This window comes from Apodemus sylvaticus, chromosome X (assembly GCF_947179515.1).
Source record: "Apodemus sylvaticus chromosome X, mApoSyl1.1, whole genome shotgun sequence".
Classification (NCBI taxonomy): domain Eukaryota; kingdom Metazoa; phylum Chordata; class Mammalia; order Rodentia; family Muridae; genus Apodemus; species Apodemus sylvaticus.
In genome coordinates, this window is record NC_067495.1 from 107667091 (window position 1) to 107684143 (window position 17053).

Below are 17053 nucleotides of genomic sequence, written 5' to 3' on the forward strand. Positions count from 1 at the left end.
CAACCTGGTGGCATGTTGAGTACATTGGACCAGTTCCCCCCATGGAAAGGACAATGTTTTGTTCTTACTGGAGTAGATAATTATTCTCCTTATGGATGTGCCTTTCCTGCACATAATGCTTCTGCCAAAACCACCATCTGTGGACTCACAGAATGCCTTATCCATCGTCATGGTATTCCACACAGTATTGCTTCTGATGAAGGAACTCATTTAACAGTCAGAGAAGTGTGACAGTAGGCCCATGATCATTGAATTCACTGGTCTTACCATGTTCCCCATCATCCTGAAGCAGCTGATCAGATAGAAAGATGGAATGGCCTTTCAAAGACACAGTTACAGTGCCAATTAGGTGGCAACAGTATGGAGGACTGGGGCAGAGTTCTTCAGGAGGCAGTATATGCTTTGAATCAGCATCTGATATATGGTATGATATATGGTCTCCCATAGCCAGGATCCATGGGTCCAGGAATCAAGGGGTGGAAAAGGGAATAGTTCCACTCATTATCACTCCTAGTAACCCTCTAGGAAAATTTTTGCTTCCTGTCCCCACAACTCTAGGCTCTGCTGGCCTAGAAAATTTGGTTCCAGAGGGGGTGTGCTCGTACCAGGAGCCACAACAAAAATGCTCCATTGAACTAGCAGCTCACACTTAGCCCCTAGTCATTTTGGGCTTATAATGTTTTCTTAAACTAACAGGCTAAGAAAGGAATAACAGTGTTAGGAGGGGTGATAGATCCAGATTAACATGGGGAAATTGGATTGCCTCTCCACAATGTAGGTAAGCAGGATTATGTCTGGAGTGCAGGAGATCCCCTAGGGCATCTCTTAGTACTACCATGTCCTATGATTAAAGTCAATGGGAAACTACAACAGCCTAATCCAAGCAGGATGACAGAGGATGCAGACCTATCAGGAATGAAGGTATGGGTCACTCTGTGATCGTGTGAGGACTAGTTATATTAGGCATATTCCTGGCATTGTTATTGTTCATGTGGACATGAGATATTATTTGTGTCAAGTTGACAAGGGGTAGATGGATTATAGTGGCTATTCCTAGTTGTCAACATGACTATATCTGGAATGAATTACAATCCAGAATTGGAAGGCTCACCTGTGATCCTGATCTTGAGGCTGGGAGATACAAGTTTCTGACCTGGATCTTGGCATGGAGATCTTGAGGCAGAGTGGCTATAAATACTAGAAAATTAAGACAAGGAGATATCTGAGTTCAAGGTCATCTGGGAGAAAGCAAGTTCCAGATCCAGGCATGCTAGCACACACCTTTAATCTGGGTCACACCTTATGCTGGAGACCTACATAAGGATATTGAAAGAAGGAAGACTCACTCTCCTTCGCCTGCTAGCTTTGTGGGACTGAGCAACTGCTAGATCCTTGGACTTCCATCCACAGCTGCTGCTGACCATTGTTGGGGACTTAGACTACAGACTGTAAGTCATCAACAAATTCCCTTACTATAAGGAGACTACTGATAAGTTCTGTGACTCCAGAGAACCCTGACTAATACAGAAGTAATAATGCAATATATGCTTATAAATGATTATGAAGTGAAATAGAAAATATGATATGAATACATCTTGGACACTAGCAATCATATGAAAAGGGGTCAAGAAAATATTTCAAAAATACATAGTAAGCAGTGTACAGAAGCCAACTTGTAGCTTTATTGATTCATATTAATAAAGATTAACAGTGATAATTTTTATTTGAGAGTCAGCACTATTAAATTTCCACCACAAGTCAATTAAATAACAATGATTTGTGTTTCTAAATTTTGCAAATAGGGTTATATAATAAAATATCAAAGCATGGATTGATGGAATATGAAAACAATAAAAAATGTATTAGTTCATAGATAGGTCTTTGAAAAAAACCACCAAAATTGCCAAACTTTAAAAAAACTGACCAGTCAAATGGCAAAAATGACAAAATTACTAAAGTTAGGATGAAAGGACATGGCATCAGTACTCTTGACCCTAGAGAAATAAAATTTTAAAATGCAATGAACAATTTAATATGACAAATTAGACAAGTTGGATTCAGTGAACAAGTTCTTAGAAAGACACAAATTACTGAAGCTAAGTTTAGAAAATGGAATTCTGGCTATATCTGTAACTAGCATAAATACCTAAAACTAGCAAAGATATTTAGTAATATTTATAATTCTAAGAAAAATAATTTTCTACTAATATATCACACACATTTTCAAAAATGAGATATGTGAACATTTCTCAATTTTCCTATTGAATAATTCTCTGATATGAGATGTAATGACTAAGTGGCAAAATGAAACTCACAGACAGTATGTTCTTTCAATATAAATGTGAATGATCTATAATAAAATCATTTCAATTATATTAAAGGCCACTGATAAGAATCTCTCAGCGTAAAGATGTTTGCCATCAAGCTTGAGATCTGTAGTGCAAGCCTGACCAAAGAAGAGAATGGATACCACAAATTGTCCTCTTACTTCCATTGGTACAGTGTGGAAACACTAACATGCACACACACACACACACACACACACACACACGCACATGCACATGCATGCACAAATACATAAATACATGAGAGAAACATTAGCTGAATGGATCAATAGTACATAACAAAGAATTTAAGCTACCACATAGTAGGGTTTATCCTAGAAATACAAAATTTTTTGAAAACACAAAAGCTCTATTACAATTCAGAACCATCTCACATTAACAAATTTACATTTATAAGAATGGTTGTGAATTTTTAAATCTGATAAAGTGTATACATGCAAAACAAACAGCTCACATCATAATGTCGAGAAACTGGATATTCCCCCTGTGTGATCACAAAAGAGCCCAACATCATCTGTTATTCTGTAGGTTCTAATCTGGCTAGTAAGAAAAGAAACAAAAAGTATGACGGTCATGGAAATCACAACCACATTAGAAAGAAAGAATACTCAGTAGATAAAATGGCTTTATATATAAATAATCACAGGGTGTCCAGTGATATTTTGTTAGAACTACTTATAAATATGCCTTGTAAATTTTCAGGATAAACTAGCAGTTTATAATTTATTACACAAGGATCAATTGTATTTCAATAGCATAATAACAAACCGAGAGTGAAAATAAGAAAATGACCAACTAAGACTTATGACCTCACTAGCCCTGAGTAAATGGCTGGGTTGCTAGTACCTGAAATGATTTTCACCTGTCAAGTGGTCCTTGCCTAGGGGGAAGGGAACATAGCTGAAGAAGAGATTAAAAGACTGTAAGAAAAGAACATCATAATATGCTGTAAGATTGTTATTGCATCTCTTAGAATCAACAGGGAAGTTTCACCTAAAAAAATGGTGCCTGAATAAAACCTGAACAAGGACCACAGCAATAGAGATGCTAGCATGAAGGGGGGAGAGTCTTTGAAGGCCCCAAACCTAGACAAATGACTACAAGTAACTAAAGAATGCTGAACCAGAGCATACCAGAGACAAACTACTTAATTGGATATCCAATATCAAACAGGTAGCCTTGAAATTATATACATACAAGCAACAAAAAAACTGACTTAACAGTTAACTCATGTGCACATATGTGTAGAGGTGGGTCAGGGGGCATTTAAAAAATACCAAGGAAAAACAGACCATGAATTTGACAGGAATTGGTTGGAGAGGCAACATGGGAAGGGTTGAAAAGAAGAAAGGGAAGAGAGAAAAGGATGCAACTGTATGTTAATTCAGGAAAATTTAAAAAGAGAAGAATTGATGAACATTCGCATGAGAAAATATCTAGGCATAAGTTTAAATAAGAAACTAATATTTAGAACTACTACGGCTCTTATATTTATAAAAATTGATGTTTGTTTACATTATCAATAATTGCTATATTATTACATATATATATTGTATCTGTAACTATACTGCTAATAGGCAAAGGATGTGTTTTACTTAGCATCTTTGTAATATAGGTGTAAGTCCTTCATCAATATTTAATTATTCTAAGTTGAAAAACAAGAGATACCATGTAGAAATCACAAATAGAGAGAAGAACTAGTTCTATTGACAGAATTAGTGAAATAAACAGGAACAACCACAGAGAAACTTGAATCTAGGCAATGTGGAAATTCAATCTACAGTCTCAGGGAAATTTAGATCATCTATACCAGTAATATGAATAAGAAATATTTGCATACATCTTAAAAAATGCTCAACTTCATTAATCATTAGGGAAATGCAAATCAAAACAACCCTAAGATTTTATCTTACACCGGTCAGAATGGCTAAGATTAAAAATTCAGGAGACAGCAGGTGTTGGAGAGGGTGTGGAGAAAGAGGAACATTCCTCAACTGCTGGTGGGGTTGCAAATTGGTATAACCACTCTGGAAAGCAGTCTGGCGGTTCCTCCGAAAACTGAACACCTCACTTCCAGAAGATCCTGCTATACTACTCCTGGGCATATACCCAGAGGATTCCCCACCATGTAATAAGGATACATGCTCTACTATGTTCATAGCAGCCCTATTTATAATTGCCAGATGCTGGAAAGAACCCAGGTATCCCTCAACAGAAGAGTGGATGCAAAAAATGTTGTATATCTACACAATGGAGTACTATTCAGCCATTAGAAACAATGAATTCATGAAATTCTTAGGCAAATGGATGGAGCTAGAGAACATCATACTAAGGGAGGTAACCCAGACTCAAAAGGTGAATCATGGTATGCACTCACTAATAAGTGGATATTAACCTAGAAAACTGGAATACCCAAAACATAATCCACGCATCAAATGAGGTACAAGAAGAAAGGAGGAGTGGCCCCTGGTTCTGGAAAGACTCAGTGAAACAGTATTCGGCAAAACCAGAACGGGGAAGTGGGAAGGGGTGGGTGGGAGGACAGGGGAAGAGAAGGGGGCTTACGGGACTTTGGGGAGTGGGGGGGGCTAGAAAAGGGGAAATCATTTGAAATGTAAATAAATTATATCGAATAAAAAAATAAAATAAAAAAAAAGAAATATTTGCATACCCTGTGTTCCCTTAATGTTTTATGTTTTATGGTACTGAATCATGCAAATAATTGCTTTAAAGCTTCATTCTATTTCTTTCTTTCTTTCTTTCTATTTTTTTGGGGGGGGGGGTTCTTGTTTTTTTTCTGAGACAGGGTTTCTCTGTGTAGACCTGGCTGTCCTGGAACTCATTGTGTAGACCAGGCTGGCCTTGAGCACAGAAATTCACCTGCTTCTGCTGGGATTAAAGTGCTTTGCCAAGTGCTAGGACTAAAGGCGTGCGCCGCCACTGCCCAGCTTCATTCTATTTCTCATTGGACCATATGCATGAGAAAATTTCACCCTAGGTATCAATGATAACAATGAAGCATTATGGAAAAATACTCCCAACCCATAAAAAATGCTATGTTTCCAGAAAACTTTTAAGATAGTGACTTTATTCTAAGCTTGAGCTACATTTTCTCAAATGAGAATCAAATTCAGTTACACTATCTAAATTGACAGTTCAAAAGTAACACTTTATCTTAACTGACAAAGATTTAGTGACTGCTTTTCAGTTAATGTAATCAATTCTAATGAGTAATTTTAGCTAATAAGTTAGATATTTGTATGATTCTGTGAATTATAGGAGCTATCGACAAACCAATCTGTCTGAAAGGCCAACACTGTTGAATCCCCACCTTTAGATTCTTCCTTATCCTGCAACAGTGCATTAAATTTACATTAATTACTAGTTCACCTTTTTCTGATTAGTATTATTAAAAAGATGAATGAGGCCAGCAACACTGCTCATATAGTAAAAGCACCAGCCATCCTGTCATCTAGGTTGATTATGGGAGATTGAGCCACACAACTACACAGAAGAGAGAAGGAAGGTTCTCTCTGTGTCTCTGTCTTTTTCTGTCTCTCTCTGTCTCTCTGTCTCTGTCTCTCTGTCTCTGTCTCGGTCTCTTTGTCTCTGTCTCTGTCTCTCTCACACACACACAAACACACACAAAACAATCAATGTCATTCTTAATAGGATTTTAAAGATGAATCTTGGGACTGGATGTGCAGCTTGATGGTGCAATTCTTATACTGTGAGTTCAAATTTGGAAGTAGAAAACCCAAAAACAAAACAAAAACACCTTAAACAGAAAAGACAAAAGAATAAAACAAAAAAATGAAATACACATGAATGTTTAATGTGAATGAGCTCACTTTTGTATGTGGCTATTCCATATGTGGCCCATGTTGGCTCCCTGCTTTAACCCACAAAATTTAGAGATATAGGCAAAAATTTTCACATTCAGCTCTTGGTCTTTTTTCTTTATATTTCCTTATAAAACACACTTATAAAAGAGAGTGTAATTCAGTCAGGTAAATGTTTCATCAGCACCTTACATGCCTTCACTATATGCAACTTTCCCATAGATCAGTCAGCTAATACACATCTATAATACAATTAAACACATTCATCTTGCCCCACGTATCAAGTAGTATCTAGCACACACACACACACACACACAGGACTTGTATACTTTTATTTTGTATGCATTGGTGTTTTCCCTGCATGTACGTGTGTCTGTGTGAAGGTGTCAGATCTTCTGGAACTGGAATAAAAGTTGGCAGCTTACCGTGGGTGCTGTGAACTGAAGCCAGATCTTCTGAAGAGCAGTCAGTATCTTATCCTTGAGCCATATCTCTGTCCCCATAATACTTATATTTTAGAACCAATCCACCTTCTACTAAACTGAAGCTATATTTCACTTCAGTGATTTGAACTGTCACAGGATGAGTTTTCTTCCAGATATATTAGAAACCAAAATTTAAGTGGTGGGTTTTCACATTTGAAGGAAGCTCATATATATGAGATATTGTTTTTATTTTATTTTTATTTTCTAAATTCTTTGTTTACATTACAAATGATTTCCCTTTTCCCAGTTCCCTTCTACCCATAAGTCCCATAAGCCCTCTTCCCTCTGCCCATTTCCCAATCACCCTCCTCCCATTTCTCTGTCCTGGTACTCCCCTACTATGCTGCAACAAGCCTTTCCAGAACCAGGGCCCTCTCCTTCCTTCATGGGAATGATTTGATATGTGAATTGTGTCTTGCGTATTCAGAGATTTTGGGCTAATTAATATCCACTTATCAGTGACTACATTCTATGTATGTTCTTTTGTGAATGTGCTATCTTACATAAGATGATATTTTCCAGATCCAACCATTGGCCTAAGACTTTCATGAACTCATTGTTTTTAATTGCTGAGTAGTATTCCATTGTGTAAATACACCACATATTCTGTATCCATTCATCCATTGAGGAACATCTGGGTTCTTTCCAGCTTCTGGCTATTATAAATAAGGCTCCTATGAACATAGTGGAGCATGTGTCCTTATTGCATGCTGGGGAATCCTCTGGGTATATGCCCAGGAGTGGTATAGCGGGGTCCTCCGGAAGTGTCATGCCCAGTTTTCTGAGGAACTGCCAGACTGATTTCCAGAGTGGTTGTACCAGCTTGCAATCCCACCAGCAGTGGAGGAGTGTTCCTCTTTCTCTACATCCTCGCCAACACCTGCTGTCTCCTGAGTTTTTAACCTTAGTCATTCTGATGGTATGAGGTGAAATCTCAGGGTTGTTTTGATTTGCATTTCCCTAATGACTAATGAAGTTGAACATTTCTTAAGGTGCTTATCAGCCATTCAAAGTTCTTCAGGTAAAAATTCTTTGTTTAGCTCTGTACCCCATTTTAAATAGGGTTATTTGGTTTTCTGGAGTCTACCTTCTTGAGTTCTTTGTATATATTGGATATTAGCACTCTGTCGTATATAGGGTTGGTGAAAAAATATGAGATATTTATTTTCACATTAACTCTGGTGGGTTAGAAAAATGAATATGAAAATTAAAGGATATGCTAGTAAATGTTCTATTATTCTATATGACATTCTTTTTTTAATTTTTTTATTCGATATAATTTATTTACATTTCAAATGATTTCCCTTTTCTAGCCCCCCCACTCCCCGAAAGTCCCGTAGGCCCCCTTCTCTTCCCCTGTCCTCCCACCCACCCCTTCCCACTTCCCTGTTCTGGTTTTGCCGAATACTGTTTCACTGAGTCTTTCCAGAACAAGGGGCCACTCCTCCTTTCTTCTTGTACCTCATTTGATGTGTGGGTTATGTTTTGGGTATTCCAGTTTTCTAGGTTAATATCCACTTATTAGTGAGTGCATACCATGATTCACCTTTTGAGTCTGGGTTACCTCACTTAGTATGATTTTCTCTAGCTCCATCCATTTGCCTAAGAATTTCATGAATTCATTGTTTCTAATGGCTGAATAGTACTCCATTGTGTAGATATTCTATATGACATTCTTAATGTCTAACCTTAGATAATAGAATAACAAACAAAAATGTTTCTTGTTCTAATATTGAAATGTGAACCATGGATATATTTAATATTCATGCATGCATATAATGTGCTTGGATCAAATCCAGCTCCCATTCCTCACTACCAATTCTTCCCATAGCTCCAACCACTTCTCTCACCCCAATGCCAAGGAATCTTTTTTTCTTTATCTCACTGAGTTCAAGTAGCACTCTCTGTGCTTGAAAAAATAATTGACTCTTCCCTCCCTCAGCATTCATCAATTGCCAATAGTTCCTCAACTAACAGTGAAATCCATGAGCTCCTCCATGCCCATGCTGGAATTTGACTGGCTTAATCCTGTATGAGCCTGAGTGCTATTATTCAACTATATATAAATGAAAGAATATAAATAAGGTATTTGGATTTTTCATGATAAGTTTCATCTTTCACTTCTATAGCATTTTTTCTATAGATTAGGACAGTCACTTTATTAATTTACATATCATTTATCCTTCAACACTTTAACACAGATCTTTTGATAGCCAAACAAAAAATGACAACTTTGTTTGATTATTCAATGTGTGTCTGTGTGTGTGTGTGAATGTTTACACACATGCACGTGCATGTTATAAACACTCATTACAGAATACATTACACTAGTCAATATTAATCATTTCTAATTATCTTCTTTCTCCTATTCATTACTGCAAATATATCATTAAATATAATATAGATTAATAAGTATTCATTAAGAATTAACTGTGTAGGTGTATACATGGATGGTATAAGACTAAAATGTAGTGTACTTAACTGGTGGGGCAAGCAGTAGCAAAATATCTATTAAATTAAATGTCAATAGAGAGATGGCAGTAAAATCCAAAGAGGCTCAAAGGAGCAAGAGAGTTTCTTGAGGTTGGCTTAAAAATCACAGAAATCTGATAATAATAATACAGTGAATGCACATACTTTCACGATCCAAAACACAAAGATAGAAATTTTATTAATATATGTAATATATTATATATAAATATATGTTAAATATATATTTCATATATGCACTATTTGTTTATGAATTATATTTAATTATATATGTGAAAGATATGTGTGTTATATATATTATATATATAATATATATGATATTTTATTTCTTTACATCTCAAATGTTATCCCCTTTCCAAGTTTCCCTTATGGAAACCCGTATCCCCTCCCCCTCCCTCTGCTTCTATGAGGGTGCTCCCCCACCCTCCTACTCACTCCTGCCTCTACACCCTGGCATTCCCCTATACTGGGGCATCCTTGAGCCTTCACAGAACCAAGGACCTCTCCTCCTATTGATACCCAACAAGGCAATCCTATGTTAAATATGCAGCTGGAGTAATGTGTACCCCTTGGTTCATGGCTTAGTCCTAGAGAAATTTGGGGGGTCTAGTTGGTTGATATTGTTATTCCTCCTATGTGCTTACAAACCCCTTCAACTCGTTCAGCCTTTTTCTAACTCCTCCACCAGGGACCCCATTCTCAGTCTGATGGTTGGCTGGGAGCATCTGCTTCTGTATTTGTCAGGCTCTATAACAGCCTCTCAGGAAATAGGTATATCAGGCTTCTGTCAACAAGCACTTCTTATCATCAATAGAATTAGTGTCTGGGCTTGGTGTCTATATATAGGATGGATCTCCAGGTGAGGCAATCTCTGAATGACCTTTCCTTTAGTCTCTGCTCCACATTTTGTCTCTATCTCCTTCTGTGGGTATTTTGTTCCCCCTTCTACGAAGGACCAGAGTATCCATACATAGTTCTTCCTCCTTCTCTTCTCAATATTTCCTCCTATGATAATTTTGTTTCCCCTTCAAAGAAGGACAGAAGCACCCACGCTTGTGAATTTTATCTTGGGTATTCCAAGCCTCTTGGCTGATATCCACTTATCAATGAGTGCATACCATGTGTGTTCTTTTGTGACTGGGTTACCTCACTCAGGATGAAACTGTGGAAAAACAAGAAGTACAGACTAAAAGCAGCACTTGGAGAAGAAAATTCTGAAGGAGTGTCAGCTGACTGGTCAACTTTCACCTTGAAGTTCCTACTACATTCAGAAGCAGTATTGAAGTTCAACATGTGATAAAAAGTGAGTGCCTGTATGATGATTCTAGCAGAAGTGTTGCAGGTTGATCAGGGAAAATTTACATCTAAAATATGTTTCTACTGCTCCAAAGACAATTTTCTGTCTTTAAGCCCTACTCATCATGGTGGAGGTCACTGATCTCCCAAGATATAGATGTTGCTCAGGAGTAGCTTTGCCTGTTGGTTGACTTTGAATTCAACCGGGATGATAGGCAGCAGGCAATGGTAGGGAGGAAGGTATTTGTGAATAATCATCATCTCCATCTGTCACCAAGATCCCTCCTTACATGAGTCATTTTAATAGTTCCTGAAGTTACTGTGCATAAAAGATGATGTGCATCCACAATATGAGTCACACAATTATGGAAACACTCCCTTACTTTAAGTGTTATTTGATGAGAATTCAGACAAGACCCAAACATTCACAAATTTGATACCATTCTAAGAGATCCATCTAAATCAGGACGTCTTATCATCAGTTTTATAATCACATTCCTGTCAGCTCTTGATAATGAACAATATTGCCTATGAGTTATTGTAGATTCATTCTTCAGGCTATTTTCTCTGCAAAACCACTGAGAACTTTTGATACATGCTTGGAATTTGAGCAACTCGAGGATTGTTCTTTTCCATGCTGCTTTAGGGTCACCCCGGAGGCAGTGTGCAATGTGACAATAATACATGTCTGACTTTGATAGCATATTATCCAAAACTTTGTATACATTGAAAGTGATTATTGTCCTGGGCAAAATAATTATGGTACTATCCTTGTGAATGCACAGGAACATATTCAATGAAAAGTATCTGTCAGGAAGAATATGTGCAAAGTATTCTTACAAATTATTTGTGACTTGGGGGCTAATTACACTTAATCTAATTCACTCCATTTAATAGAGTACTGAAATTCATCCTTAACTCAAGGAGCTCAGCTATCCTTTAATGATGGAAGACTCTAAGTGCCTCATTATGGGGTTCTTTGTTACTTTTATATTGCAATGAACAACTACTATAATCAAGACAACTCACCAAAGAAAGCATTTCATTGGTTATTGTTTCTGATGGTTAAATTGCATGATATTAAAGCAAAATCATGTCACTAAAGCTGTAGCTGAGGTAATATCTTGATTCATAATTAGGAAACAGAAGATAGAGACTGGAAATAGCATGAGCAGATTGAAACCTCAAACTATCCCACAGTTGCATACCTCCTTCAGTAAGGGCTACACATTCTTATCCTTATCAAAAGGTTTCACTAACAGAGGAGTAAATATAGAGACATATGGGCCTATAGAAACCATTCTCATTCAAATCACCACACAGAGTTACATAATGATGCTCTTATAATCAAGCACTTCTTCTTTAACAGGGCATGGGTGTCACAATAGAAGTTTTGATATCTTTCAAATTTCTCTGATATCATTTTAGCAAATAATAATCTATTATCAATCATTACTAACTACTATTATTTGTATAGCAATATCTATGAAATTTTTGGTAGTTTAATCTCCTAAACAGACCATTTGGTTTGAGTCTTAGTAATTAAAACCACTGCCAAATGTGTATCCAGAGGAGTGCATTTGATTTTGTTTTATGAACTAGCCAAAGTGACTGTTTTCATAGATTAAGCATAGATTATGAAGAAAAGACAGTCTGAATAGAAGCAATAGCTGTCTGTGCCTTGCAGAATTACCTTATCTCACATAGCAGTCTGAGAATAAATTTAATTCACCACAATGACTGTCAGTAGTTATTACCCAGAGCTTGGAAAGTAATATGTTTATTTTTCTACATGGATGTGTAAATTTTCTATGACACTTTTGATTTGTTTTATTCCACATGAAAGTCTGAAAAAGACTCCCTGATATAAGAGAATAAGATGTATATTGGCCCAAGTGGTACATGAAAGCAGCTGAAGACTTGAAAATCATATAAGTTAAGACACAGGGCTGCCTTGATTATTTTTCAGTATTTCATATGAATGAATATGATATGCAATTATTTTAAAGAAAATATTATCATCATTAGAGTATGTCTCAGACACAGTATTTCTCAACTTTCATTTTAATGTGTAGATGTAAAAGAGAAAATAAATTTTTTGAGTTGTAATCCCACTATGAAAAATTATCTCAAAGAAAGGTTTGCAAAACTCTCTTCTATGTCCCTTTTGCTTTTTTGTGTGAAATGAATTTTTGATACACAGATTGATTGAATTTCAAATGGCTGAGAAGCACCTTAAGAAATGTTCAACATCATTAGTCATTAGGGAAATGCAAATCAAAACAACCCTGAGATTTCACCTTACACCAGTCAGAATGGCTAAGATTAAAAATTCAGAAGACAGCAGGTGTTGGCGAGGATGTGGAGAAAGAGGAACATTCCTTCACTGCTGGAAGGACTGCAAGATGGTACAACCACCCTGGATGTCAGTCTGGCGGTTCCTCAGAAAACTGGGCATGTCACTTCCAGAGGACCCGGCTATATCACTCCTGGGCATATACCCAGAGGATTCCCCGACATGCAATAAGGATACATGCTCCGCTATGTTCATAGCAGCCTTATTTATAATAGCCAGAAGCTGGAAAGAACCCAAATGCCCCTCAATGGAGGAATGGATACAGAAAATGTGGTATATTTACACAATGGAATACTACTCAGCAATTAAAAAACAATGAATTCATGAAATTCTTAGGCAAATGGTTGGATCTGGAAAATATCACCCAGAATGAGGTAATCCAATCACAAAAGAACACACATGGAATGCAGTCAGTGATAAGTGGATATTAGGCCAGAATCTCTGAATACCCAAGACACAATTCACATATCAAATGAGTTCCCAAAAGAAGGAAATAGAAGTCCCTGGTCCTGGAAAGATTTGTTCCAGCATTGTAGGGGAGTACCAGGACAGAGAAGTGGAAGGGGGTTGATCTGGGAATGGGCAGAGGGAATAGGGCTTATGGGACTTATGGGGAGGGGGGAACCGGGAAAGGGAAAATCATTTGGAATATAAACAAAGAATGTAGAAAATTAAAAAAGAAAAGAAAAGAAAATAGTTTAGCAGCAATCATTCTGATCCTTAAAATGTAAAACATTTATTTTGGGAGCCCTTAATTCTGTCGTAAGTTATCAACCACCTTGAAAAACATGCCACCATATAAAAATTTAGTGGACATGAAGCTGTTTTGAGGGGAGAAAAACTCCCACTGGCTCAGTGGATATTTGCTTGCAGATAGAAAATTGAATGAGAAAAAATAATCTCCTTCACTAATCAGCTTTGCATCAAAGAGACTAGGTGATACAGAAGAAAAAATGTGTATTCATTGACTGTGTGTACAAATGAAAGCATCACACTTAACTTTTAGTAATGTAAACTTACTCTATTGGCAACAGTATCAACAAACCCAACATAAACTGGAGAAAACTGCCTTCCTAGAGTCATGATTCTGAGTCTGAACTTATTTTTTGTTTTTCCCCTGTGAAGGTTACCTGCAGGTATATGTACAGCTACTCCTCAACAGAATACATGGACACAGTGATGTAACAAGAAGTGTGATTTATGAATCGAATCAAATAAGTTACTTGTTCTGTTAAGCAATTAGTGTGCTATGAATTAATTTTTATTTAATTCCCAATTCAATAAAGAATGCTTTGTGTGCATCTGATATCTATAAAGCTTTCTGAACTATATTGGCTCATATTGCCTCCTTGCTGGTATATAGTTGAGGGTCTTGTGGCATTCTTTGATTTCTGTCATTAGTTCAATGGCTTTATTAGTCATACCTTTTATACTGAGAGTCGCTTCTTGGATCGTAATCTATTGTAATCCAATGAACCTATAGAAAATTGAACTTGTGCATGTGTGTGTAGGTTCATTGGGGAGTGTGGAACCATGTGTGTGTACCCAGATATGTTTTCAGTGTTCATGTGGAGGCCAGTAGAGAACATCTAGCATATTCCTCTTTTTCTCTGTGCTTTTTTTTTTGAGCCAAAGTCTCCCACTGAAACAGAATCATGTCCTGTCAGGTAATCCGGCATACCTGAAAATTTCCAGAATCCACTTGTTGCTACCCAACTCCCATAATGCTAAAGTTACAGGCATGCACAGGATGCTGGGAATTTGTTCTTGTAACGTCTTGCTTTCTCTGCATGTGCTTCTACTCACTGAGCCATCTCTATATCCCAAACTCTAAGATTCTTTTATACAGTGCACTATATAAAAGTATACATACTTAAAAGCATGATAAATAATACATTGGATGTCAATAACAGCATTATCATTAGTTTTTCTCCTTTAGTTTCCTGAATCAGTTTTCAAATCATTATCCTATACAAGTCATTAAATTGTCATTGTTTCTTACCATCTTGTGCACTGTCACATATTGGCAGGACAAATATGAAATATTATAATGGGCTAGTACATCTGCTTGACTTTTCAAATCTACTCTATTCTATACAGTGTTATTAGAGAAAATTTTCTGAGGGCACAACCTGATTTATGTTATGTTCCTCATTCTAGTATTTCAGGATTTGGGCTCTAGAAAAACATATATTCTAATTATGTCCTTGAAGTTTGGTCAAGCTGCCCCAGATTATACAATTCATACTCCACTGTCACATTACACTTCCCTAGAAGTGTAATTTCTTTTTTATATATATACTAGAAACAAAGACTCATATTTCTGCATGCCTATGTAAGGTCTTCTCTCTTATCTCTAGATGGTCTTTCCCATTGCCTATGCTATACATCTGACAACCTTCTGCATTAGAACTTATCACTCTGCTTTAACTTACAGATAGAAACTCAACTGGAAATTGATAGTAAGTCCCATGGTTATCTGTTTAGATGATGCTTAACCGAATATTATTTGACCTAAAATTATTCAGTAAAAGCTTCAGTGGGATAGGATATACCTAGCCCTGCAAAGACTTGATGTACCAATATGAGGAGACACTCAGAGGGGTCTCCACCCACTCAGAAGAGAAGGGGAGTGATGGGAAGAGAGGCTGTGGGAGGGGGTCCAGGAAGAAAGGGGCAGTGAACAAAATGTAAAATAAGTAAATAGAAAGATAGAAAGATAAATAGATAGATGGATGGATGGATGGATAGATAGATAGATAGATAAATTCTTTAATTGAAAATGTCTTCTTTCTAAAAGCAACTGGGAAATTCATGTGGAGCTCAGCTTGAAAGCATGCAAAAGTGAATGCGACAGGAGTCAAGGCTGCCACTGTTGGGAGTCCATCAGAAAATTCAGCCTGGTGTTAGCAGTTGCAGGAGTCATGGTGAAGTCTGCTTTATATAATCTTGGACCAATTCTCGGGAGTGCAGAACATTGTGGTAGGGAAAGAGACTCACTTTCTCAACCCTTGAGTACAGAAACCAGTTATCTTTGACTGCCGCTCTTGACCACGGAATGTGCAGGTACTAGAAGCAAAGACTTGCGGAATGTCCACAGCACAGTGCGCATCCTCTTCCAGCGCGTGGCCAGCCAGCTTCCTCAAATCTATACCAGCATCAGCGAGGACTGTGGTGAGCAGGGCTGCCATCTGTCACCACAGAGGTCCTCGAGTCCGTGGTGGCTCACTTGGATGCTGGAGAGTTGATGACCCGGGGAGAGCTGGTCTCCAGGCGACTGAGTGATGGCAGCGCAGAGCGAGCAGCAACAGTTGGACTCATCCTGGATGAAGGGTCCCTGACACATCTGACCTCCGGGAAGGAGTTCACGGAGGCGGGAAGCAGAGAGAGCCAGACTGAGGTGGAAAAGGCTGAGCAGCAGCAGGAGGCAGCCACCATCTCTGCTGAGGGTGACTCCAAGGCAGCTGAGCTGATCATCGCCAACTTGCCGGCCACAGCAGGGGGATGGCCTGATTGAGCTGTGAAAGCTGGAGGCAGCTGAGGTCAGAGCATACCAGCTCTCCTGCGCTCAGAACATCACCTTTCCCCCAGCGCCAGTGGGCAGTCTGTGCTCCTCCTGCTTCCCCAGTGAGGCCAACGGGGCGTGGCCTCCATCATTCTGAATGATGCCTTCCTCCTGCCCCGCCCCAGAAATCATCGTGAAATTCAATGACTGGTTTAAGGTGAAGGACATAAAAATAAAATCACTTCAAGAAGAAGAGGAAGAAGAGGAAGAGGAGGAAGAGGAGAAGAAGGAGGAGGAGGAAGAAGAAGATATCAGCTTAATTTACACTGAACTTATTTTGAATCCTGTTAGAAGGAATTATTAGTATCTTTGGTAAGCAGTGACAACTACTCAAAAATTACTAGTTCTTACCAAATTAAAAAAAAATACTACTTTGAAATATTTGTGTTAAATTGTTCCATTTCAAATGTTATCTGTACCATTTAACTGTTAAAATTATACCTAACATATTAATTATTTATTATGAATAGCATTCATTGTCTAGGGAGAGGAGATTCTGTAAAAATGAGTAGTACTTCCTTATTTGAGAATGACCACTACCATAAATTTCAACATGTGTTCAGTGAAGAGTGGACAATTGAGAGAAAGGGTAAAAAGACTGAGTGACTGAAAATCAAAATGCAAGGTTTTCAATATCTGAATCTAGAAACATGTTTTTCTTGGCCTAAATGTGG

General features: G+C 37.7%; 1 pseudogene; it reads left to right on the top strand.

The window, feature by feature from the left end:
• The first annotated feature begins 2410 nt into the window (after positions 1 to 2410).
• On the top strand, positions 2411 to 16445 carry LOC127674638 (prohibitin 1-like; annotated as a pseudogene).
• The last annotated feature ends 608 nt before the right edge of the window (positions 16446 to 17053 follow it).